We start from the raw sequence: 25,648 nt of genomic DNA on the forward strand, positions 1-25,648 counted from the left end.
CACCTTGGACAATCCGGGAGGTCTCCCTGAAGGAGGTGATGCCACAGTGGTTGGCTTTGCAAAGATAGCAAGCTTTGCTCACATTGCTCTCCGGGGCTGGAACCTGGGCAGGCATGAGGCCCCCTAGTCAGTGTTGGCCTCAAGGTCCTAGTACAGGCAACTAATCCCTGTCCCACGGAAGGGGAGAATTGCTGATCCATGCTGCAGGAGTCTGCATCTGAAAAGGTCACTGGGGCCTGAGAGGGCAGCTCCCAGACCAGTGTGAAGTGTCCAGGAGGCCAGACACCTACAGGAGAACCTCCGGATATTGCATCTATTTCGTCTACATCCTGGTTGTGTCGTGCCCCAGGGATGCCAGCCTCACGCTGTGGCTCTTCCTGAAGGTGTGGGGCCAGGCCTGCTGCACTTACTGCTTTGGGCTAATGATTCAGAGAGTGAAGGGTGCTTTCTCCCCAGAGGAAGGAGCGAAGGCCTTTGCAGGAGATGACACACTGATGAAGGTTTCCCATGCCCTCTCCAAGAAAATTGATGGACAACGGGGCTGCATCGTGGGCGGGGGCTTACCTGGGAACCACGTGGGACCAGGTCCGAAGAACCATCCTCTAGCCAGCTCCTCTTAGCAAATGTGGTCCAACCCAGTGCTAGCTGATAGAACCTTCTGCAACGATGGGAATGTTCTGTACCTGGATAACCCCTGGCACAGATGACTACTGGGTACTGGAAATGTGGCCACAAGGAACCGAATTTTTCATTGTGTTTCATTGTAATTTAAATTCATGTGGCCCTGGGTGGCCAGTAGCGCTCACATTGGACAGAACAGCTCTCTTGTCATCATCTGTGCTCTACCAGCTTTCTTGGTGGTTAATTTGTAAACTGGTTTTGGCTTCATGCCTGCGTAGGAACTACAAGCACTAGTAGTTTATGCCTGGTTTTACGTTTTGTGCCTGTCGAAGTGACATTATAAGAAAAGACACTATGTGGTCACTTGAGAGTCTTCGAGGATTCTTTTTGTTTAGAAGGAATAGAAAAGGGTTCCAGTGTGAGGCAACATTTCTCTGGATGTCCTGGACACCTGCTCTCCCCTCAGCTCCCTGCTGTCCCCAGTGATGGGGACATTTCCCATTAAAGGTGTGGGCTGTGTCCTCAGCAGGGGGCGGTGGGTGGAGGGAGACACTGACTCCACTCTCAGGAAGTGGGAGGAGGGGGCAGATCCGTGCACACTGTGTCCTTGACCACCAGCCTCAGAAGCAGGCCATGCCCCGCCAGCAGCCAGCCTGCCTGTCCTCTTCAGCCATGCATCAAATATTTAGTGGGTGCCTTCTGTGTGCCAGGCACTGTTCCAGGCCCTGGCTGTGGGAGCCAGGCAGCAGACCCCTCCCCTTGAGGATCTGCGGCTCTGGCAGAGATGACAGGTGTCACAGCACAATGGTCATATCAGTGCTGGGGAGGGACGGAATTCCTAGGATGCTTGCTAGAGGGTCACGGGGTTGGGGCACTCCTCAACCACGGGGCTGAGGCACTCCAAGTGCAGAGGCTTGAAAGAGCCACAATGGATCCAGGCCCTGATGCCTGAGAAGGAGCCAGCTAGACAGAGCCGGGGAGGAGCACTCCAGGCAGATGGATGAGGTTGGAGGAACACAAGGGAAGCGGGGGACAGAGCCAGGGGAAAGGGGCTGGACACAGATTAGGGGCAGGTGCGAGCCTGGGAGGCAGGGGGGCCGGCCTTGGGACCTGGAGGCCAGAGGGAGGCTGCATTTTATTCTGACTGCAGTGGGGTGACGGAGGGCTTCATGGGCCTGACTTCTGATTGCGGGGGCAGCAGCCCGTCTCAGCTCCAGAGTGGAACTCACGTTCACAGGTACTTGCAGGCTCGCAGGGAAGACTGGCTATGAGGGGGTAGGAGGACCACTTCCCAGGGCCTGGCCCATGGGAGCTCCACATCTGAAGTGCCCTTCCCAGTGGCCCAGTGGTGTGACCTCATGGGGACCTTGGGGATCCCATGGCTGACAAGAACATAGCTAGTGTCTGTGTGATAGTAGGCACCCAGGAGTGCGTCTGAAAGGGTTCCTGTTGTTGGCTGGGCCTGGTGGAGCTTCCATCCTGGCTCCAGGACAAATATCCAGGTGGACTCTGTCAGAGGATGAGGGGGAGAAAGGGGAGGGGCTTGCTCAGCAGCCTGGCCTGGGATGGGAGCGCGGCTCCCTGGGCCTCCCCTGCCCTGAGAAGGCTTGTGCCTGGGGAAGGCAGAGCTGCTGGAGCGATGTGGGCACAGCCGGAGGCACATTGAGGAAGGGCAGGCATTTGCAGCCTGGCTGGGTTTGCGTAGGAGTCTTCCCCTCCCCGTGACTTTGGGCTGGTCCCTCAGTTTCCCCATCTGCAGAAGTGTCATCTCCCAGCATTTTGGGACAGGTGACATGCACATATATTCCCATTGTACTTGGGGGCAGGGCCCGGCCTGTGGGAGGCACCAGGTCCCTGGCCCCTTGAAGCCATGTTTGACAGACCTTTCTGCCTGGCGTGGGGTGACTCACAGCCCCGATGGAGCACACCTTCAGTTGGCGGAGCCATTCATGAGACCCCTGTGCCTTGATTTCTCATGGAATACATGAAGACCACTCAAATGAGGACAAGCAGAGGCTGTCTATGCAGTGCTCACTCTAGCAGGGAGTCGGCCACTGGCACTCGTGTTGGGCAGACACGCACAGGCAGGTTGGCAAGTTGTACAGCTTTCTATTAAAAGGGGTGGCAGAAGAGTTTGGATGTTATCAACATCCAAAAAGCAACCAAGGTAATAAATATGCCATATCAATAGAATAAGGGACAGAAACCATAGGATCATCTCAACAGATGCAGGGAAGGCACTCAAACAAAAGCTCACACTCTTCCCTGAACTCACTAGAAATAAAAGGGACCTGCCTCCACCTGTTAAAGAGCGCTGACAAAAATACCCCAGCTAACGTGGTGCTCAGTGGTGAAAACCGGATAGCTCTTCCCCTACGATCAGGAGTAAGTCGGGGTGAACGCTCCCCACTTCCATTCAACACTCTCCAGAAGGCTCTGGCAGGGCAATTAGGTAAGAAAAAGATGTCAAGGGCACCCATATTAGAAAGGAAGAAGTAAAATGCTATGTCTGAATATCTGTGTCCCCCCAGTGTGGAAATTCTTACTCCCCAGGTGATGGAATTTGGAAGTGAGGCCTTTGGGAGATTAGGTTATGAGGGCAGAGCCCTCCTAAATTGGATTAGTGTCCTTATAAAAGAAGCCTTAGAAACACCCTGGGCCCTTTCCTTTCACTATGGGGGGGGACACAGTGAGAAGACAGCCATCTATGAACCCAGAAGTAGGCCCTGACCAGACACCAAACCTACTGGTGCCTTGATCTTGGACATCCCAGTCTCCAGAACTGTGGGAAATACATTTGTGTTGTTTATAAGCCACTCAGTTTATGGTAGTCTGTTGTGGCAGCTCAAAAGGACTAACATTAAACTTTCTATTTGCTGATATGTGGCATTATATATAGAAAATCCACTAAAACCCTTAAAACTAATAAACATGCATAGCAATGTGGCAGGATACAAGATCAATATACAAAAATCGATTTTATTTCTATACACTAGCAATGAACAATACAAAAATGAAATTAAGAAGACAATCTCATTTATAATATCAGCAAAAAGAACATACCTAGAAATAAATATAGCAAAAGATGCGTAAAACTTGTGTACTGAAAAATACAGAATATTTTTGAAAGGAATCCAAGAATATCAAATTAAATGGAAAGATATCCTGCAGTCATGGATCAGGAGACATAATATTGTTAAGATGGCAAAACTCCTGAATTCATCTATAGCTTCACAATGTCTATCAAAATCCCATCTGTCTTTTTACAAGGTGATCCTCAAATTCGTAAGGAAATACAAGGGTTTCAGAATAGCCAAAACAATCTAGAAAGAGAAGAGCAAAATTAGAGGGCTCACATTTCCTGATTCAAACTTACTGCAAAGCTACAGTAATCAAGACAGTGTGGTACTGGCATAAGGATAGACATACAGATCAATGCAGTACAGTTGAGACTCCAAAAACAAATCCTTGCATTTATGGTCAATTGATTTTTTTAAAGACTATCCAAGTGCAGCAGTGAGAAGGGGGGAAAGAGTAGAACGAGGTGTTCCATCTGTAACTGACTGTGAACAATCAATTGAGATAACTCACTACCTTCAGACCAGCCATCAGTTGATTTTTGACAAGGGTACCAAGACAATTCAATGGGGGAAGGAATAGTCTTTTCAGAAAATGGTGCTGGGACAACTAGATATCCATGTGCAAAAGAATGAAGTTGGACCCCTAACCTCATGCTGTGCACAAAAATTAACTCAAAATGGATTGTAGACCTAAATGTAAGCACTAAAATTATGAAATCCTTAGGAAGGCCAGGCGCAGTGGCTCACACCTGCAATCCCAGCACTTTGGAAGGCTGAGGCGAGTGGATCACCTGGGATCAGGAGTTTGAGTCCAGCCTGGCCAACATGGTGAAACCACATCTCTACTAAAAACAGAAAAATTAGCCGGGCATGGTGGTGGGTGCCTGTAATCCTAGCTACTGGGGAGGCTGAGGCAGAAGAATCGCTTGAACCCAGGAGGCAGAGATTGCAGTGAGCCGAGATTGTGCCATTGCACTCCAGCTTTGGCGACAGAGAGAGATTTTGTCTCAAAAAAAAAAAAAAAAAAAAAGAAAAGAAAAGAAAAAATAAAATTCTTAGGAAAGAACATAGAAATAAATCTTGGTGACCTTGTGTTAAACAATGGTTTTTAATATACACTACCAAAAGCACAGGCAACAAAAGAAAAAATAGATAAGCTGGACTTGGCCAAAGCTAAAAACTTTTGTGCATCAAAGGACACCATCAAGGAAGGGGAAAGACAACCCACGAAATGAGAGAAAACATTTGTGAATCATCTATTTGATAAGGGACTAGTATCTAAACATGTAAAGAACTCTTAACTTATCAACAAAAAGACAAACCACCTACCTTTAATGATGGGCAAAAGATTAGAATAGACCTTGCTCCAAAGAAGATGTACATATGACTGATAAGCCCATGAAAAGATGTCCCCATCATTAGTCACTGGGGAAATGCAAATCAAAACACAGCGAGATACCATGATGCACCCATCAAGATGGCTATAAATAAAAGAGATAGACAATAACAAGTGTTGGCAGAGGTATGGAGCAATTGGAACCCTCCTTCATTGCTGGTGGGAATGCAAAATAGTGCAGCCACTTTGGAAAACAGACCGGCCGTTTCTCAAAATGCTAAACATAGAGTCGCCATAAAAATCAGCAATTCCACTCCTAGATATACGTGTATATATGTATGTATATATATATATATCTCCAAGAGAAATGAAAGTATATGTCTGTATAACAATATGCACATGCATGTTCATAGCAGTACTGGTTTTGTTTTGTTTTGTTTTTTGAGACAGAGTCTTGCTCTGTTGCCCAGGCTGGAGTGCAGTGGCGTGGTCTTGGCTCACTGCAACCTCTGCCCCCCGGATTCAAGAGATTCTCCTGCCTCAGCCTCCCGAGTAGCTGAGATTACAGGCATGTACCACTATGCCTGGCTAATTGTTGTATTTTTAGTAGAGATGGGGGTTTCACCATGTTGGCCAGGCTGGTCTCAAACCCTTGGCCTCAAGTGATCCACCTGCCTCATCCTCCCAAAGTGCTAGGATTACAGGCATGAGCCACTGCACACAGCCAGCACTAGTTTTAATAGCTAAAAAGTGGGAACAATTCAAATGTTCGTCAACGAATAAATAAATAAACAAAATATTAGTCTATCCATACAGTGGAATATTATTCAGCCATAAAAATGAATGAAGTACCAATACAAGCTACAACATGGATGAACTTTGAGGGTATGATGCTGAGGGAAAGAAGCCAAACCCAAAAGACCATTGTGATTCCATTTTTTTCAAGTGCTTAGAATTGGCAAATTAATAGAGATGGAAAGTAGATTGGTGAGTGGCTGCCTGGGGCTCTGTGGACTCAATGGGGAGTGGCTGCTAACAGGTGCCTATGGGGTTCTGTCTTTGGGATGTTGAAAATGTTCTAAAAGTAGGCAGTGGTGATGGTTGCACAATTCTGTGACTACTCTAAAGTCACACCACACTAAGTCTACAGTTTATGCTAAGTTTTATGTTATATGAATTTTATCTCAATAAAGGTATAAAAGACCTTCCAAAGGCCAGGTGCAGTGGCTCACGCCTGTAATCCCAACACTTTGGGAGGCCGAGATGGGCAGATTATGAGGTCAGGAGATCGAGACCATCATGGCTAACACCGTGAAACGCCGTCTCTACTAAAAATATAAAAAAATTAGCCTGGCGTGGTGGTGGGTGCCTGCAGTCCCAGCTACTTGGGAGGCTGAGGCAGGAGAATGGCGTGAACCTGGGAGGCAGAGCTTGCAGTGAGCCGAGATCACACCACTGCACTCCAGCCTGGGCCACAGAGTGAGACTCCATCTCAAAACAAAAAACAAACAACCTTCCAAAATACCAATAAAACCAACCAACAGAGAAGGCTTCAGATGTGTGTTGCTGGAGGCAGTGGGCTGGGGAGGCTGGAGGCGGCCACCCTTTGTCAGGGACATATTTGCCTTCCTCCAGTTGGTCTTGGGTTGGGGGCAAAAATAGGGAACCTGGCAGCCGTTAGCCATGGCCTGAACCTCTGGGGTGATTGCTACAGAGGTGTGGTTTGGCTTCCAGGCTTCTCAGGGGTCAGAGTTCTACTGACATAGGTGATCCGGCCACTGCCCGCTGGCATGGTTAGTCTTTCCTCCTCGTGTAGAAAGCAGGGATAAAAACTGCCCTATGTCCAGCATTGACAGGCAGGGCTGAGTGCCATCTGGGGCCTGGGGCACATGTGTAGCTATCTTCTCCAGGGGCTCCTGGCTGGCACTATTCTTGCCCAGAGGGCCCTGCCCTTGTAGGGCTCCCAGTCTAGAGGCGGAAAACATTACATAGGTGGACACATCAGTCAATTCAAGAATTTGGGGTAGTGACCCCAGCTACAGAGAAACCAAGAGGTAATGGGAAAAGGAATGATTTGGGGCCTAGCAGTCAGGACCAAGCACGCCGGGCAGGGACACTGCTCTCAGACCTTTGCCTGACACTTGGGGGATGAGGGGGCCCTTCCAGGCCCCGGGAATAGCAAAGGCCCAAAGCCAGAGAGTGTTGGAGGGGACCCTGGGGCGAGGCAGGGCTGGGAGCCTCCGTGTTACCGCGAGGGTGCTCAGAGGTGTGGAGCCCTAGGGGGCAGGGCACGCAGGGCCCGAGTTGTGCTTTTAAACCTCTCTGGTCGAAGGGCAAGAACAGACCTTGGGGCTAGATGGGAAGCAGGGAGACCAGTGATTGCTTCCTGCAGGGGCCAGGCCAGAGCTGACAGCAGCTGGGAGTGGAGGCAGAGATGGCCAAGAGGTCCCAAGAAAAGGGCCCTCTCTCTGCTTTCAGGACAGTAAATAGTCCCCCTTGTGAGGTTTGCAGGGGGATGCAAGGCTTGGGGGGCAGGGAGGGGAGGGGACCCCAGGGAGGAGGGGAGGACTGAGCACCAGAGGGCGTGGGGTGCTTTCAGGCTCATGCATGCATGGATTTGGGGTGAGATGCGGGACTGGGAACACCCTGTGGGGTGGGCCAGGGGTGGGAAGCCTGAGTGTGCAGTGCCCGGGGGGCCTCGATGAGATGTCCCGGGGGTCTCTTTGGAGACTCCAAGTCGTGGCATCCGCTAAACTCTCCAGCAGTTTGTGGTGATGGCGTGCGGGGTGGGGACGGGAGTCTCTCTGGGAGCTGCAGGGCTCTGGGGGCCTCCCCTTCGTTGTTGCTCTGGGTGGGAGACGGGAGGAAGGAGCAATTCAGGAGCCCGGCAGGTAGAGAGGATGCTGTAGGCACAGGCTGAGGCCTCGTTGGCCTCTGAGGGTCCATGATCTTGACCAAGAGCAGTGGGCAGTGGCCAGGCAGGGCCACGGAAGCCCAGGATGGACATCAGAGTGGTGCCCTACCATGGAGATCTCGTCCCCTCAGAGGATTCCGGCCAGCACCTGCACAGCCTGGCGCACACACTGTTATCATCACGAGGACTCCTGGGTATGAGAAGGGCTGGTGTGGCTCTGACACCATCTCCTCCTCAGGATCCCTGGCAGGCAGCGGAATCTGGAAATCCAGGCTAAGCTGAGCAGGGGGAGGCCCTGCCCAGGTGCCCAGGGGAGATGGCCTAGATGGTCCTGCTGGCTGGAGTGGGGTTGGGGCCTCCTGGGTGGGCCCAGGAGGGCTGGTGGCTGGACTCCGTGACTCTGTGGGCCTGGCTTGAGGGGGAAGACAGTGAATAGTCTGCCTATTTACTGTCTCCAGCTGGGGCTCCCCTCCGCTGACGGGGTCCCCTCTCCAGGCTCCCCTCCACTGAGGGGCTCCTCTCCCTGGACCGAGTGACCCCTGTCTGTGTCTGAAGGTTGGAGACAGGTGGGGCTGGCTGGCACCTGACATTGATTTATTCATAAATCAGTAATTTTGGGGGTGGCTGCCTGCTGGAGGTGGGATGGGTGGTGGGGGAGTCACCTTCACTCTTGTCTAAACCCATGAGTTTTTGTTTAACACTGGGATGGGGGAAGCAGCTTGTTAAGACCCTGTTCCCTGAGGAGGGGTGGGTGAGTCTGTTGGGGTGTCTGTCAGCCGTGACCAGAGCTGGCTGAGCCACCCTAGGCTTCATATCCCCAGGTGCAGCACAGTCATGGGAAGCCCAGGGGCCTCTGATCCCCTTCCTACAAGCTGCGTGCGGTTTAAAGGGGCTGGGAGCACAGAAGAGGACCCAGGCCTGCTTTTCCACACTGGCTCCGTTCCCTTCGTGCTGGTGCCCAACAGGCCTGGCCTTTTCTGGCCAGGGTCACCAGGTCAGGACCTGGTCAGGTCCTGAACCCAGCCCTGACCCCTCCGTCCCCCACCGTGTTGTCACCATCCCCTGTGAGGAGGGACCCCTGAGGCCTCTTCCTCCCATTCTAGGGGCTTTTCCTGACCCCTGATCCTCACAGCCTGGGCCTCCCCAGAGGCTTCTGGGGCCACTGGTTCCCCGTACAAGCTGATAGCAGCCATTAATGACATTGCCTTGTTTATTTCAGCATGAGCTGGGCCACAGAGAGGAAGCTGTGTTGCTGAAGGGGACTCTGAAGATTCCCATTGGGGGCTGCCTGGCTGAGACCTGAATAAGTGGGCAGTGCCCAAGAACAGAAAGGGGAGGTTGTCAGATGCTGGCCAGCCCTGCCTGGCCCCAACCTGCAGACACATATAGGGCGGAGGGGTCACCCAGCTCAGGGAGGGGAGCTCATCTGTGGAAGGGAGCGCCCCTGGAGTAGGGACCCCATCAGAGGATCCTGTCAGCAGAGGGGAGCCCCCCTGGAGAGGGACCCTATCAGCGGAGAGGAGCCCCACCTGGAGAGGGGACCCTGTCAGCAGAGGGGAGCCCCACCTGGAGAGGGGACCCTGTCAGCAGAGGGGACCCCCCCTGGAGAGGGGACCCTGTCAGCAGAGGGGAGCCCCACCTGGAGAGGGGACCCTGTCAGCAGAGGGGAGCTCCAGCTGGAGAGGGGACCCCATCAGTGAAGGGAGCCCCAGCTGGAGAGGGGACCCCATATGCCGAGGGAAGCTCCACCTGGAGAGGGGACCCCACAGCTGGAGAGGGGACCCCCATCAGCAGAGGGGAGCCCACAGGGGTATCCAGAGGGAAGGCTAGGTTGGGTGTCCTGGGAGTGGGAAGTTGGGTCAGAGGTGAGGCTTTTGCAGCAAGCAAGCTTGTTTCAGGTTGGGAGTGCCCAGCGGGCAGTGGGGGTTGGTGGACGCAGCAGGGAGGAAGTTCCAGGGTCTTTGACAGCAGCTGCTCCCCACTGCAGAGCTGACAATCTCTTGAGGACTCCAAGAATGAACGGATGGCCAAGCCCGGGCCTCCAGTGGGAACAGCACCGCCGTGGAAGAGGAGGGAGGTCGCGCTCATGTGGGGGGCAGGCTGGAGAGAGAAGCTTGGGGTGGATAATGGTTTGGTTCTTAGGTGAAGGAAAATGAAGAGCCACCTGCAGCCATCGCTCTGCTCTCCAAATCAATCCTGAATAACTGGGAGAGAAAAACTTAAAAATGAGACCAGTGAATGGAATGGGAGGTGGGACGGGGTTGTGGCAGAAGAGGGGGCCGCCCCACTCCTATTGGACGTGGGGGCACTGGGGGCCACATGCATGCCAGGGACGCTGAGCCCCTGGCCCTGGGCCAGCCTCACTGGCAGCGGCTGGGGACAGTGGGTCTCTGTGCCTCCTCCTCGTCTCTGCAGTCCCTGGCTGGGTGCCCACCCTCTCCCTCATCTCGCCGTCTGCCTTCCTTTCATTTCTTTTTGGCGTGGTTCTTTCACTGTCCAGGAAGAAACTTGGCGTCTTGCACCCCAGGCAGGCAGAGCCAGGAGCCCAGCTGACCCAGAAGGGCTCGGGTAGAGTGGGTGAGTGGTGGGAAAGCGGCTGGAGCCCCTGAATGCAGAGCCTGCCCCATCTGCCGTGCCTGGAGGGCACCCCTCGCTTCTCAGCCTCTCCAGAAGGTCAGCCATGGGGGCAGAGTCTGGGCCCATTCTGGACCCTGCTGTATCCCAGGGACCATTTAAATGGGGGCCTGGCACAGACTAGGGGTTCATTTGTTAAATGAATAAGCAAAGCTCGAAGCCCCCTATGTTCCTTGCCTAAGCCAAGAAGGAAGCCTGGGCCTGGCCTCTGAGTCCACCCGCCCTCCTTGTGGGGTAGGAAGGCGGTGGCATTGCATAACTGACCACCTACAGGACCGGGCCATGCCGAGAGGGAGCAGGCGCCTTGATGCTCCTAGATCACTGGCCAGACTCCCCCTCCCCAGTCCTGGGAGCCTCCTTGCTTCTTCAACCCCTGTCAGAGTCCATGGGACAAGGCGAGACTGGGAATACTGTCTCCTCCCCGAGACGTGACTGATCTCAGCCTGGAGCCCCTCCCCAGGGCTGCACAGGACCAGGGTCCAGACCATCAGCGCAGGATGCACTGTGGACTATGTGTGCCCAGCACTCGTGCACCGAGAGACCCTTCTTGTTTCCCATGAGCTCCTCGGTGCTGGGTGCCGGGTGAGAGCATAGCCCTGGTGAGCCTGGTGTTCTTCTCCAGACTCTGATGTTTCCTTCCAGTCCCCTAGCCCTCCCCTCAATGTGCAGTGTGTGCGGGTTGAGGGGGCTGCTGTGGTCTGAATGTGTCCCCCATCTCTGTGCCCATGATGGACTCCCATCATTGTTGTGGGAGCAGGCTCTGACAGAAGGAGGAGTTTGGTCCCCTTCTCTCTGGCTGTCTCTCTCTCCCTCTCTTTGCCCTTCTGTCGTGGGATGAGGCAGCACAAAGGCCCTTGCCAGAGGCGGCCTGTCGATCTTGGACCTCCCAGCCTCTAGGACCAGGGGCCAATAAGTTACCCAGTCTGTGGTTTTCTGTTCTAACAGCACATGATGGACTAAGACCACAGGCCTTGCCAAGTCTCCCCAGTGTATCACCATTAGGCCACACCCTGATATGGTTTGGATCTGGGTACCTGCCCAAATCTCATGTTGAATTGTAATCCCCAATGCTGGAAGTGGGGCCTGCTGGGAGGTGATTGGATCATGGGGGTGGATTTCCCCCCAGTGCTGTTCTCGTGATAGTGAGTTCTCATGAGACCTGCTTGTTTAAAGGCATATGGCACCTCCCCTCTCTTCCTCTGGGCTTCCTCCTGCTCCGGCCACGTGAAGTGCCAGCTCCTCCTTTGCCTTCCGCCATGATTGTAAGTTTCCTGAGCCCGCCCCCAGAAGCCATGTGGATGCCAGCCAGCACCATGCTTTCTGTACAGCCTGGGGAACTGTAAGCCAATTAAACCTCCTTTATGAATTACCCAGTCTCAAGTATTCTTTATACAGTGCAAGAACGGACAAGTACACCCACTTTCTCCAATCCAATCACACTTCTGCATGGCTCTCCATCAAACTCCACATAAAAATGCACGGGTTTCCCGCTTCCCTTGGGTCCTCATTTCTTTTTTCTTCTCTTTTTGAGACAGAGTTTCACTGTCACCCAGGCTGAAGTGTAATGGCACTATCTCGGCTCACTGCAACCTCCACCTCCCGGGTTCAAGCGAGTCTCCTGCCTCAGCCTCCCCAGTAGCTGGGACTGCAGGCACGTGCCACCACGCCTGGCTAATTTTGTATTTTTAGTAGAGATGGGGTTTCACCATGTTGGCCAGGCTGGTCTCGAACTCCTGACCTCAAATGGTCTGTCCGCCTTGGCCTCCCAAAGTGCTGGCTCCTCGTTTCTGAAGGCACCTATACGAGATCAAACTTACATTGAATAAATGTGTCAGCTTTTCTCTTGTTAATCTGTCTTTTGTTGTGAGAGCCTCAACCATGAACCTAGCGATGAATGAGGAAATAAATCTTTTCTCCTCCAGGTGCTTCGGACATGCTGGGGGGTTCTGTGAGGGCCTCGCTGTTTAGAGAAGCAGGACTCCCATCACAGGGCCCCAGGCAGGGAGCACACCACACCAAAGACAGTGGGACGCCCAGCCGGGCTGGGCTGGGACCCAGGGAAGCCCAGGAGGAGACTGCCCTCTGCCCCACTCGCCGGGGAGCACTTCCCCCGGGGCGTTCTTCCAAATCTGGTGCCTGCCTTGATGTGCTCCCAATTCCTTTGCTTCTTGTCCCAACACTCCCTGTGCAGGCTCTGGAGACAGAACTCTGATGGCTCATGGGTCCCCATCACTTTCACTCCTGGCCATGTCAAAGGCTGCTGGTCTGACCCTGAGTCCCTCTGCAGTGGCCCAGGAGTCCAAGGTCCTGTGGGTCAGAAGGAAAGGCCTTGCCCCATCCCACCAGGGGCTGTGGATGGAGCCCCCAACCAGGGCTGTCATGGGAGGCTGTGAGTGCCCACACCTGTCCAAGCAGCTGCAACTGCAGTTCTTCCTAGAGCTGTATACATCCAGCCCTTTGGGCGTCTGCCCACTCCCCCTCTGGCAGAATGTGACGCACCTGCTGGTCTGATTCCATGATAGGAGGACAAGCATGTTGCAGTCCCGACCTTCAGTGCCTCATATGTGACCTTACTTGGAAATAGGGTCACTGCAGATGTAACTAAGATATGGCCATTAGGATCCTTCTCAGATCTGACCGGTGACCTTAGGAACAGGGGAAGTTGGATGCAGACGCACACACAGGAAGGATGCTGTGTGAAGGTGAAGGCAGAGATTAGAGTGATGCTTCACGAGCCAAGAAACATGAGGCTGCCTGGGAGCCCCAGAGGCCGAAGGGACTGGGCAGAGGCTGGAGGGACTGGGCAGAGGTCCCCTCGCAGCCCCCGAAGAAACCAGCCCCAACAACAACTTGAGCCTGGACTTGGGGCCCCCAGGGCTAGGGAGATAAATGTCTCTGTGAAAGCTGCCAGACTCTGGCGCTTTGCTGTGGCAGTCCTAGCAGATGACTGCAGGTGACTTTAGTCATGTTTAACAAGCAGCCTGGAATGGTACAGATCCATCAGAATGGGGCTGGCCACAGCATCGAGTGACATTCCAGAAGCTCTCTGTCATGCCCTGCTTGGATCCTTGGGGAAGGGACTGGGGTGGCCTCTGGGGGACACCTGGAGGCTCAAGGTAGGGGCTGTTCAACCAGCATGGAAGCCGTTCTGTGATTTAACAACCATGTGGGTGTGCAGGTGCACACCACTCAATATCAGGCCTGTGAGACAAGAAACACCCTCAGGTCCCAGGTGGGCATGGCTTCCATGTCAGCAGAGCTCCAGGCCCAGGCACGACCTTTAGAATTTGTTGTTTGCAAACTGTCTGAGGTTCAGTTCCCCAAGAGACACTGCCAGATAGAGACATGCAGGTCAAGGGTAAAGTGTCAAGTGCTCTTGGGGACAAAGGCTGTGAGAGAGGGAAGGAGCAGGTGGGGGCAGCTGAGCTGTGCTCCACTCGCAAAGAAGGTTTCTGATGATGCCTTGGGTGCTTTTGGAGCTGAAGGGGCCCTTTAGAGAGGCCGTGAATTGAGGTGAAGGACCTGACCTGTTGCTTCCTCCATCGACCATTCATTGGGTAGAGGTGGCTTCCAGGGCAGGGAGAAGCCATGGGTGAGGCAACTGCCTTTGGCTGAGGGCATTTCCTTGGGAGGAGCAAGCTGAGAGCTGTGGGCAGCTGGCTGGACCAGTGCTATGGTCCCACTGGGAGGGATGGTGCAGTGCACAGCAGTGAGCATCTGCCATAGTCCTCCATGATGTAGATGTATAGATATAGAGACAGATACACGGAATGAGATAGATAAAGAAGTACAGATCCATAGAGACAAAGACAGACAGACAGGCAGGCAGACAGACAGATAGACAGATAGGCAGACAGACAGACAGGCAGGCAGACAGACAGGCAGACAGACAGGCAGGCAGACAGATAGACAGAGACAGACAGACAGACAGATAGATTGAGATTACCATAGAGATAGAGATAGATCAGATAGATATAGAGATGTAGACAGAGATATAGATATAGGTAGACATAGATAGAGATAAGTAGAGATATAGATAGCTAGCTGGGTAGCTAGATAGATAGCTGGATGGATGGATGGATGGATGGATGGATGGATGGATGGATGGATGGATGGATGGGAGAAAGGGGGTTTATTATGGGAATCGGCTCACATGAGTATGGAGACTGAGAAGTCCCATGATTTGCCCTGTCTGTGCAAGCTGGAGACCCAGGGGGCTGGTAGTGTGGCTTAGTTCAAGCCTGAAGATCTGAGAACCAGGGAGGCCAAAAGTGTAACTCGCAGTCAGAGGGGCCACTGGTATAAGTCCCAGGGTCCAAAGGTCAGAGAACCAGGAGTTCTGATGTCTAAGGGCAGTAGGAGGTGGGTGTCCCAGCTCTGGCGGGGGAAGAGAGAGCAAGAGAGTATGAATTCATCTTTCCATTCTGCCTGGGCCCTCAGTGGATTTGATGGTGCCCTCCCACATCAGCCCACGGATTCAATCCCTAGTCTCTCCTGGAAATGCTGTCACAGGCACACCCAGAGATAATGCTTTCATGCTCTCTGGATATCCCTTCATCCAGTCAAGTTGACAGCTGAAACAAACCATCACAAATTCACTCCTTGTCAGCTTGGAACCCATACACACCTCCTTAAACCATACTTCATCTCCAAATAGACAGCAGCAAGGTCATGGTTCCAACTAACATGTGACAACTATCCTGCATACAACCAGACACGCACTGACTCCTTCCCTGGAAGAGGAGGTGAAGTCCTCGAGTGATATTGACTCTCCCAATATCCCACGGCCTCAATACTGTCACGTAAAATTCACGATACCTTGATACGGAGACAAAGTCAGTAGATCTTACGTTACATGATAAAGGAGTAAGAGAGGAAAGAAAACAGATATTTGCTTAATATATGTACACATATGCACAAATGCTTTCTTAACAAAATAGAGAGGAAACACTCATGACAGTTACAGTCCTCATTTCTGCTACTGGCCAAGCTACAGGAGTACCTGGTGTTTATAACCACTGCCTATTCTGTAGTCCCTTTGCCCTCAGCAAGCACCTCAGCTGGTAGGGTTTTGTACGTGGCCAGGTGACCCAAGGCCTCAGTGCTTAAGGGTCTGGGCCTTGCTGTAATTTCCTAGGGAAACTTGCATTGCTGTGGTTTCCCAGGGATTTTTTTTTTTTTTTTTTTTTTTTTTTTTTTTGAGACGGAGTCTTGCTCTGTCGCCCAGGCTGGAGTGCAGTGGCGCGATCTCGGCTCACTGCAACCTCCGCCTCCCAGGTTCATGCCATTCTCCTGCCTCAGCCTCCTGAGTAGCTGGGACTACAGGCACCTGCCACCATGCCCAGCTAATTTTTTTGGTATTTTTAGTAGAGACAGGGTTTCACCGTGTTAGCCGGGATGGTCTCGATCTCCTGACCTCGTGATCTGCCCGCCTCGGCCTCCCAAAGTGCTGGAATTACAGGCGTGAGCCACCGTGCCTGACCCCAGGGATCTTAACCACAGGGTGTGGTTAAACTAAGAGAAGTCCTAAGGGGCCTCCTGCATTCCACATGGTCTTCTGCACCTCCGGTATGGAGTGCAGTCCCATGTCCCCTGGGTCCTCTGGATTAATCCCCAGCCAGAATCCAAACTCCCTCATCAGCCTGTTGACTCTGAGGCTTGAGGAGCCCCAAGTGCCCAGGTGGCACCTTAACTTCCAGTTCAATAGAGTCATTGTTGTGTCTCCTGGTGGCAGCATTCCTCACCTTGGAACCAAGTCCCCTAGGCCAGCAGAGCGTAAAGTCATGGGAACAGGAAACAAAAACACTGCTTGTGGGTCACTGCGGGTGATGGTGGGTGGTGCCACTCCCACTTCTGCCCCTTGGTTCCTGGACCTGTGAATCCTGACTGTGGGAGAGACAGCTCCACATACTGGACATTGATTCAGAGCACAGACAGCCTCCTGGAGCAGCACCTTGCCCCAGCCCTGCAAGGCATCGCCACCCAGCTGGTGCTGGAGCTGTGTCTGCAAAAGCCCATTCCACCGTTCTATCACACCAGCTGCTTCAGGATGATGGAGAACACGGTAAGACCCGTGACTACCGCGAGCATGAGCCCACTGCCACACTTCTTTGGCTGCAAAGTGAGTTCCTTGGTCAAAGCAATGCTGTGTGGACAGCACGGCAGTGGATGAGTAGTTCTGAACCAACAGATGGTAGTGACGACAGAAGCATCGTGTGCAGGGAAGACAAATCCATATCCATGGCAGGTGCCTATCCCAGTAAGAACAAACCAGCGCCCCTCCCATGATGGCAGCCATCCAGTGTCACCCACCTACCCCCAGGCACCGGGCTGATCACTCTGGGGAATGGAGCCTCAGCGCCCCTCCCATGATGGGAGCCTCCAATGTCACCCACCTGCCCCCAGGCACTGGGCTCATCACTCTGGGTAATGGAGCCTCAGCGCCCCTCCCATGATGGGAGCCCCCAATGTCACCCACCTGCCCCCAGGCACTGGGCTCATCACTCTGGGGAATGGAGCCTCAGCGCCCCTCCCATGATGGGAGCCCCCAATGTCACCCACCTGCCCCCAGGCACTGGGCTGATCACTCGGGAATGGAGACTATCAGGCTGAGTGTTGGTCTCTGCTGCTGGCACATTGGGCACACAGTGCTGGTGTGTGGCTTGGCCTTGGTGAGTGGAAGTCCATGTTGCTGAGCCCATGCACAACCTCCATCCCTGCCACCACAGCCACTTTGCTCAGGAGCTCAATGGGTGATGAGAGGGGTGGCTGGGAAAAGGCTAACTGGTGTCCATAGAGCAGGTCATCCTGTCCACCTGATTACTGAAGTCCTCTGCTGAGGTCACCCTTTGGTGAGGATTCACATGGACACAAATATCTGGATGTCATTTGCGTGTTCAGAGAGGGCTATCTATACATCTCTTCCACACATTTCTTTGTCGCCAATTTTCCAGTCATGTTCCTTTCAAGCACCTCCATCCACCTAAATCACTGGCAACAGCCATGAATCAAATATCATCACACATCTGCTCCTTCTAAGCGGAGCACACACAGGTGCATGCTGGAAGTTCTACCCACGGGGAAGATTCCTCTTCACCACTGTTTGAGGGATGTCCCCCAGGGGCTACAGGGCTGCAGCTGTCCACTTTCCGGTAGTGTCTGCATGCTGAGCAGAACCATTTGTAAGTCTGGCCTGAGTCTTCTCTTCCTCTGTCAACCAATGAGAGGGAACTCCCCATGCAGCCACAGGTGCAGACGGGCAGGGAGAAGGCAGGGGAGCAGCAGTGGGGCCACAGGCTTTGGGCCCCTACTTCATGTAACTTCCTTGTGCCTTCAGGACCTGCTTGGGCCTGATCACCTATCCCCCGCTTCCACTGGCTGGTGCAGCACTGCTGTGCTCACGACTTTATGGCTACGTGGGCCAGATAGTCCCCAGATCATGATAAGCAGTTCAAGTCATGTGGTAACTTGGTGGCACTTGTCTAGCTTCCTTTTCTTTTTTTCTTTCTTTCTTTCTTTCTTTTTCTTTTTCTTTTCTTTTTTTTTTTTTTTTATGAGACAGAGTCTCCCTCTGTCACCCAGGCTGGAGTGCAGCGGCGCCATTTTGGCTCACTGCAACCTCTGCCTCCTGGGTTCAACCGATTCTCGTGCCTCCGCCTCCCAAGTAGCTGGGATTACAGGCATTCGCCACCACGCCTGGCTAATTTTGTATTTTTAGTAGAGACAGGGTTTCACCATGTTGGCCAGGCTGGTCTTGAACTCCCGACCTCAGGTGACCCACCCGCCTCAGCCTCCCAAAGTGCAGGGATTATAGATTCACACTGCCAAGAGTTTAATTTCTACAAAGGCCCAGAAGCAGGGCAAGAGCTGTTTCTCAGAAGGAGAGTGGGTTATCTGTGGATGATGACAGGACCTTGCTCCAAAATCCTAAAGGCCTGAGCCGTGATTCACCTACAGGGGCCTGGCAAAGACTCCACACAGGGTCTCTGTCTGCCACTGACAACCCAGGCACCAGTGGATCTGCTGGTCATGTGGCCCACGTGGCAGAGCACCATGCACAGAGCCTGGACCTACTGCAGAGACTTCTCTTGCTCTGGGCCATGCTTAAAACTAGCAGCTTTTCAAATCACTCAGTAAGTGGACAGAGTTGGACACCTAAAAGAGAAAAAACGTGTCAACCCCACATCAAACAGGCCCACTTAGTGCTGCTCTTCTCTTTTGGTTGTAGGAGGGTTCAGCTGCAGCAACCTGTCCTTCACCTTAGAACAGGCCCCACACCACTGGAAAGTTCTCTGAGGTAGAAGGCTCTGAATTTCAGCTGGGTTTATTCCCTACCCTCTGACACCAACAAGTCTAAGATGGAGGCTACTTCTTGTGCCTTACGACCCGTCAGCGTGATGTCACCAGTGTAATGGGCCAGGGTGACATCCTGGGGAAGGGAGAGGTGATCGAGACTCCTGAGAATTACCTCTGACACAGGTTGGAGAGGTGAGAGGCTCCTGAGGTGGGGTGGTGAGTGTGCATTGCTGACCTGGTTTCTGCTGGGCCTTGTGGACGGGGGTGGGAGGAGAACGCATTTGCCGGATCAATAGCTGCGCACCAGGGAGCAGGAGATGTGCTAATTTGCTCAAGCGATGGAACCACGTCTGGCCCAGCAGCTGCAGCTGGAGTGAAACTTAGGACAGTCCCCTGTCATTCTCCAGGATCCACCTGTCTCCCCTGTGGGCTGAATTGGCGGGTGGAATGGGCTGTGGTGGGGATCACCGCCCCTGCACCTCTCAAGTCCTTGGTGGTGGCACTGATGTCTGCAGTCCCTCCAGGGATGTGGGATGGCTTTTGACTGACGGTTCTAGGTAGAGGCCTCTTTAATGGCTTCCACTTGGCCCTTCCCACCATAGCAGCCCCCATCCCCCAGGTCAGGGGACGCATGTGGGGACTCTGCTGGCTGCTGAGTGTGTCTGTTCCACTTAGGCATCTGGAGCTGGGAAGATGACCACAGGATAGGCCGGGGACCCACTGGACCCACAGAGTCAGACCTGAGCTAAAACTCCATTGATCACCTGGCTCCCTAAGTCCCTCCCTAACTGGAGGGCCACAGTGTCCTTCCAGCGTCTCCTAGAATCAATGTCAGCACAGAGCCAGTGTCCAATTGTCCCGAAATGTCGCATTATTTTCTTTTTTCCAATACAGTTACCCAGATAGAAGGCCATAGCTCCCTTTGGAGAAGACCAGGGAAAGAATTAACAGTATATATACATTTTTGGCAGTCCTGGGGTCCTTCCTCAAGGGTACCCAGCCTTTCTTTCACTCTTTCTGGGTTCATAGACTAGCTCAAGTCTGTGAATGACTGAGGCCATGATTCTCTGTTTTTACGATTATACTTGGAATTTTGTCCACTTGATCTGTAAGTTTTCTGCTTGTATCCAGTAGGAACTGAGCAAGCTTCCTGTCTGTTTCACTGCTAGGAACAACATGGTAACCAGCCAGCACCATAGGTCTACATGGCTCGGACCTGTGACTCAGGTCTGACTGCTACTTTGCCTCTGCTGTCCATCATGGTAACCATGCCCACTTTGCCTTTGGTGCTTGAGTGCCCCACTTGGCCCCTGCTAACCCAGGATCCAATTATTCCCATTGCATGTAAGTTTCTCAGTTGATTGACTGCAGTTCCCACAGTGAGTATGGCCTACAGAGAAGAACAATCTCAGAGCTCTTCAAGGAGACTGGGCTGCCTCACGAATCTATTTCTTGGTGTTGTGAAACAGCAGTCCTCAACCTTTTTGGCATGAGGGACTAGTTTCATGGCAGAATATTTTTCCACAGACCCGGAGTTGGAGGGTGGTTTTGGGATGTTTCAAACACATTACATTTATTGTGCACTTTATCTGTATTATTATTACATGGTAATATGTAAGGAAATAATTACACAACTCGCCATCATGTAGAATCAGTGGGAGGCCTGAGCTTGATTTCCTGCAACTAGACAGTTCCATCTGGGAAGGATGGGAGACAGCGACAGATCATCAGGCATTAGATTCTCATAAGGAGCATGCAACCTAGATCCCTCGTATGTGCAGTTCACAGTAGGGTTTGCACTCCTATGAGAATCTAATGCTGCTGCTGATCTGACAGGAGGCAGAGCTCAGGTGGTAATCTGAGTGATGGGGAGTGGCTATAAATACAGATTTCACTCACTCACCCACTGCTCACCCCCTGCTGTGTGGCCCAGTTCCTAACAGGCCATGGACCAGTACCAGTCCATGGGCCGGGGAGTTGGGGATCCCTGTTGTGAAAGGTCTGTGTTCTGGGCCCTCCCAGGGTGGGTGAGGAGGTTTTCATTGTCACATTCCCATCTCCCTGAGCCTTTGAACCCCTTCCTCTATGTTAAGCCAAGGGAGCTTGGGTACCTCCAGCTTGCTCACTGCGGGAATCCTTTGATCCATGTTTCAACCAACCAGCCAGTTAGAGCTTTTCCAAGTCCCCTAGCTGCAGCCTGGAATGCAGCCTCTGCTTGGTGGACGTGTCTGCACACCCGGCCCCTCCACCTCCATGTTCCTCCCCCAGTGCCCACACCCAGTGTCTGTGCCCACTCTTGCCCCCGGGGTGTCTGTCTATGTAAATCAGACAGGTCAAGTGTCTCTTCTGGGGCGTGGCTCGCCGCCTCCTGTGTCACACTGTGGGCCTCACCTTCAGGGGCCTGCTGGGCTGTGAGTCTTGTTATAGGTCTTAAAGCAAAGGGAGGAGTTGGGGAGGCTCCTGAGGAGAATCAGCAACTGCCTTAGGGGAAGTCCTTACCCTTTCCTCAGGCAACACAGATTAATGCCTCAGAGGAGTTGGAAAGGCCAGTACCACTGGGGGAGGGGTGTAGCACTGGGGGTGAGTGTAGCACTGCCACTGGGTGCAGGGAGGCTGCTTCTGCTGACAAAATGACTCATCCTAACTTAGAGGCTCACTGTGCCCAGCTTCATCAGGGTCCTTCCATACGTCTCCATCCCAGTTTACAGGATCATCTGTTTCCCAGTCAATGCCGTCACTGTAACAGTGGATACCCCGCAAGGCTGAGAGTTCGACTTGCTTTGTAATTCATCCAGTTTCATGATGACAACTTGTGTTTGCTTTTCAGCAGTCTTGGCCCCAGGGCTACAGGAAAGGAGATTCTCCTTCAGGGTTCACTCAGCCACTCATAGGTTATTTATACAGAGCTGGAACTGGGAATTTGAATCACTGAGCACATCCTGTGATTTCATCACTTTGTCCAGCAACCAACTGGTAACCAGCCTACGTCACTGTATTCCTTGGTTTTCCACAAACGTTCGAAAATATCATATACAGAGTCACTAAGCTCCTTGCCTCTTATAAGTGGTTTACTAGGAGAATACAATGCAGAAATTTGCGTATTTTCATAAACTGTTCACACCATGGACCATCAGTGTTCTGTGTACTATTGGAAGTAGAGTTCTTCGCACTTTTAAGTCAAGTCATGTTAGAAAACCAATTCCAAAAACACACATTCAGAAAACTCATTCTTATGATTCTGTTTCTCTAGAATCACTCCTGATACCAAAACCTATGTTAGGGTTCTTCAGGTAAACAGAACCGAAAGGATAGAAATAGGATCGAGGCCAGGTGTGGTGGCTCATGCCTGTAATCCCAGCACTTTGGGAGGCTGGTGGATCACGAGGTCAAGAGATCGAGACTATCCTGGCCAACATGGTGAAACCCCGTCTCTACTAAAAATAAAAAAATTAGCTGGGTATGGTGGCGGGTGCCTGTAGTCCCAGCTACTCGGGAGGCTGAGGCAGGAGAATCGCCTGAACCTGGGAGGCGGAGGTTGCATTGAGCTGAGAACACGCCACTGCACTCCAGCCTGGGTGACAGAGCAAGACTCTGTCTCAAAAAAAAAAAAAAAAGTAATAGGATTGATACAGGTATAGATACATAGATACATGAGAAGGGATTTGTTATGGGAACTGGCTCACATGATTACGGAGGCTGAAACTTCCCACAGTAGGCCATCTGCAAGCTGGCAATCAGGGAAGCCATTTATGTGGTGCAGTCTAAGTGTGAAGGCCTCAGAATCAGGAAAGCCAGTCGGGTAACTCTCAGTCTGGAGCTGAAGGCCTGAGGACCTGGAGGCCACTGCTACAAGTCTCAGAGTGCGAAGGCTGAAGAATCTGGAGTTCTGATATCCAAGGGCAAGAGAAGATGGGGTCCCAGCTCCAGAAGGGAGTGTGGGGAGAGGCAGAGAGAGAGGGAGAGTTTTTTTTCCTTTTTTCCTTATCTGGGCCCCCTGCTGATTGGACAGTGCCCACTCAGGTTGGGTGAGGATGGACTTTCTCTACTGTCATGGTTTGAATTTGCCTTCTCCAAGTTTTTTTTTTTTTTTTTTTTTGACAGAGTCTCACTCTGTCCCCCAGGCTGGAGTGCAGTGATGCAATCTCGGCGCACTGCAAGCTCCGCCTCCTGGCTTTAAGCCATGCCTCAGCCTCCCGAGTAGCTGGGACCATAGGTGTGCACGCACCACCATGCCTAGCTAATTTTTGTATTTTGTAGAGACAGAGTTTCTCCATGTTGGCCAGGCTGGTCTTGAACTGATGACCTCAAGTGATCTGCCCGCCTCACCCTCCCAAAGTGCTGGGATTACAGGCATGAGCCACTGCGCCTGGCCTCCAAACATTATATTTAAACTTAATCCGCACTGTGGTGGTATTAAGTGGTAGGGTTTTTTGAGAAGTGATTAAGTCATGAGGGCTCAGTCCTCATGAATGGACCAATGCTCTTATAAAAAAGGCTTCAGAGACAGTTCACCTTGTATTGCTCTTCCACCATCCACCGTGCGATGACACAGCATTTGTCCTCTTCAGGAGAGGCAGCAACACGTCTTCATCTTGAAGAAGAGCCTGGGACCCTCACCAGACACCAAAACAGCCAGTGTCCTGATCTTGCACTTTTTCCAGCCTCCCGTACTGTGACATAATAAATTTGTTATAGAAATGACTAAGTTACGGATATTTTGTTATGGCCGCACAAAGGGACAGAGACATAATTTGCTACCCATAGGTGGGGTGTTGCTGTTATAAATACCTGAAAATGTGGAAGCAGATTTCAAACTGCTGGTAGAGGCTGGAAGTGTTTCAGAGTGCATGGTAGAAAAAGCCTAAATGGCTATGAACAGAGTATTAAAGGCAATTCTGGTGCAGGCTTAGAAGAAGAGGTCTGTAGAGAGAGCTTCAGTCTTCTCAGGAATGTTTAAGTGGGCCGGGCGCGGTGGCTCACGCCTGTAATCCCAGCACTTTGGAAGGCCGAGGTGGGCGGATCACAAGGTCAGGAGATTGAGACCATCCTGGCTAACACGGTGAAACCCCGTCTCTACTAAAAGTACAAAAAATTAGCTGGGCATGGTGGCGGGCGCCTGTAGTCCCAGCTACTCAGAGAGGCTGAGGCAGGAGAATGGCGTGAACCCGGAAGGCGGGCCTTGCAGTTAGCTGAGATCCTGCCGCTGCACTCCAGCCCGGGTGACAGAACGAGACTCCATCTAAAAAAAAAGAAAAAGAAAGAAATGTTTAAGTAATCATGATCCCAATGCTGGTAGAAATATGAATAGTAAAGATGAAGTTTTAGATCACAGTAAGGAATATCTTATTGGAATCTGGAGGAAAGACGGTTCCTGTTACAAAGTGGTAAGGAACTGGGCTGAATTGTGCCTGTGCCTGAGGGCTTTGTGGGAGGCAGAATTTAACAGTGATGAACTAGAATATTCCGAGGAAGAAATCTCTAAGCAAAACGCTAAGGGGGCTGCGTGGCTTCTCTCAACTGCGTATAGTAAAAGGCAAGAAGACAGAAATGAGTTCAAGACAGAATCTATAATCAAAACAGAAGCAGAACTTAAAGGTTTGGAAGAGGCTCAGCTTGGCCACGTGTTTAGGAGAGAAAACAAAGGGTGTGGCCCAGGGACCATGTGATAAGATTCCTGGGGCTAGACGGAAGTCAGGTGCTATTCGTTAAGACAATGGAAGAGGCGGGGCGCGGTGGCTCACGCTTGTAATCCCAGCACTTTGGGAGGCCGAGGCGGGCGGATCACGAGGTCAGGAGATCGAGACCACGGTGAAACCCCGTCTATACTAAAAATACAAAAAAAAAAAAAAAATTAGCCGGGCGTGGTGGCGGGCGCCTGTAGTCCCAGCTACTCGGAGAGGCTGAGGCAGGAGAATGGCGTGAACCCGGGAGGCGGAGCTTGCAGTGAGCCGAGATGGCGCCATTGCACTCCAGCCTGGGCGACAGAGCGAGACTGCATCTCAAAAAAAAAAAAAAAAGACAATGGAAGAAAGGCCCTGATGGCATCTTAAAGATCTTCCAGGCTGCCATGGCGGTCACAGCCTCAGAGTTCTAGGGCTTTGAGGGCAGGAGGGAGTCAAGGGAGGAACCCAGGGCTCTGGAGGGTCCCTGGGTACATATAGGACCTTGGGCCTTCATGCCCAGTACTGCCTCAAGTCTCTGCTCCCTGCATTCCAGTGTAGCACTCCTCAGCTGCCTCAGCTATGGCTCACATGGGCCCAGGTGTGGCTCAGGCTGCCCCTCCAGGGGCACAGGCAATATGCCTTGGCAGCATCTTCTGCAGGCACACATAGAGCACGTGCTGTGGAGGCATGGCCTAGTAGAGCCATGGGGTCAGGGCCCCCTCAACCACAGGCCGGTACAAACGCTGCTGTGCAACTCCAGCCTGGGACAGCCAAAGGCATGGGACTGCAATGCTTGGGAGCCACAGCCAGCAAAGCCATGGGGGCAGGACCACCTGGAGACTTGGGGGCCCAACTCCCACCCTAAGGTGTCTGGAAGGCATGACAGGGAGTCGAAGGAGATTGTTCTCAGGTTTCAAGATTTGATTTTGCTTGCCTTGTTGGATTTTGGATTTACGTGGGATCTATTATCCCTTTTTTCTTTCCTAGTGCTCCATTTTGGAATGGAAATATCTATCCCCTGTCTGTCCTACCATGATATTTTGGAAGCATGTAACTTGTTTGATTTCATAGGTTTACGGCTGGAGAGCAATTTGCTTCAAGATGA

The 25,648-nt window shown here is 52.3% G+C and overlaps 1 long non-coding RNA gene across 1 annotated transcript in view; it reads left to right on the top strand.

Moving 5' to 3' along the window:
- LOC115834787 overlaps positions 1–25,648 on the top strand; it is a 45,736-nt gene that overhangs the window by 1,073 nt on the left and 19,015 nt on the right. The gene's annotated exons all lie outside the window — the stretch shown is intronic.

This window comes from Nomascus leucogenys, chromosome 4 (assembly GCF_006542625.1).
Source record: "Nomascus leucogenys isolate Asia chromosome 4, Asia_NLE_v1, whole genome shotgun sequence".
NCBI classification, from domain to species: Eukaryota; Metazoa; Chordata; class Mammalia; order Primates; family Hylobatidae; genus Nomascus; species Nomascus leucogenys.